The following is a 1318-nucleotide window of genomic DNA, read 5'->3' as shown; positions in this document are numbered from 1 at the left end:
CAAATTAGCATTTTCCCGGGTGGTAACAATGACAAGCTCGTAATCTTTCAACAACTCAAGCCAACGTCTTGCCAGATTCAAGTCCGTTGAGTCATAATATTTGAGACTTTTGTGATCCAAAAACACATGGGCACTTCTCACCAACAAATAATGTCGCCATATTTTCAAATCAAAACAATGGCGGCTAGTTGAGATCATGGGTCGGATAATTTCTTCTAGGTTGCGAAACCCTTCAATTGCCTCCTTGACCGCATTTTCAGTTGATCGAAGCTTTTCTGACATTTCTCCGTCCATTCGAACTTAACATCCTTTTGAAGTAGCTTCGTCATTGGTGTGGCTATCATCGAGAAACCTTTGACAAATCGTCGGTAATAACCGGCGAGCCCTAGAAAGCTCCGGACTTCGGTAACATTTCTCGGAGGCTTCCAGTTAAGTATGGCTGAAATTTTGCTCGGGTCAACTCGAATACCCGATGCGGATACCACATGACCCAAGAAGCTAACCTCTCTTAACCAGAACTCACACTTACTGAACTTAGCATATAACTGCTTATCCCGCAAAATTTGCAACACTTGCCTCAGATGCTCAGCATGTTCGGTCTCATCTCTTGAATAGACCAAGATGTCATCAATAAACACAACTACGAACCGATCCAAATACGGCCTGAAGATCCGATTCATCAAATCCATAAACACCGCAGGGGCATTAGTGAGCCCAAACGGCATCACTAAGAACTCGTAGTGACCGTACCTCGTTCTGAAAGCAGTTTTGGGTACGTCCGAATCTCGAATCCGCAACTGATAATAACCCGATCTCAAATCTATCTTTGAAAACACCGATGCTCCCTTTAATTGATCGAACAGATCATCAATACGCGGTAACGGATACTTATTCTTTATCGTCACTTTATTCAGTTGACGATAGTCAATGCACAACCTCATGGTTCCGTCCTTCTTTTTCACGAACAATACTGGTGCACCCCAAGGTGAGAAACTCGGTCGAGCGAAACCTCTATCCGTCAATTCTTGCAACTGAGCTTTCAACTCTTTTAACTCGGTTAGTGCCATACGATACGGAGCGATCGAAATTGGCGTAGTTCCAGGTACAAGCTCAATACCAAACTCTACCTCCCGAACAGGTGGCAAACCCGGTAACTCTTCAGGAAAAACATCCGGGTATTCACAAACCACCGGCACCGATTCGGGTTTCTTTTCTAACTCCTTGTCATCAAGTACATACGCGAGGTATGCTTCGCACCCTTTCCTTACATATTTCTGGGCCAACATTGCTGATATTACAGCTGGCAACCCCCTTAAGT

This window comes from Gossypium hirsutum, chromosome A06 (genome assembly GCF_007990345.1).
Source record: "Gossypium hirsutum isolate 1008001.06 chromosome A06, Gossypium_hirsutum_v2.1, whole genome shotgun sequence".
Lineage (NCBI taxonomy): Eukaryota > Viridiplantae > Streptophyta > Magnoliopsida > Malvales > Malvaceae > Gossypium > Gossypium hirsutum.
The sequence above is the reverse complement of the archived record's forward strand: the minus strand, read 5'-3'. Positions refer to the sequence as shown.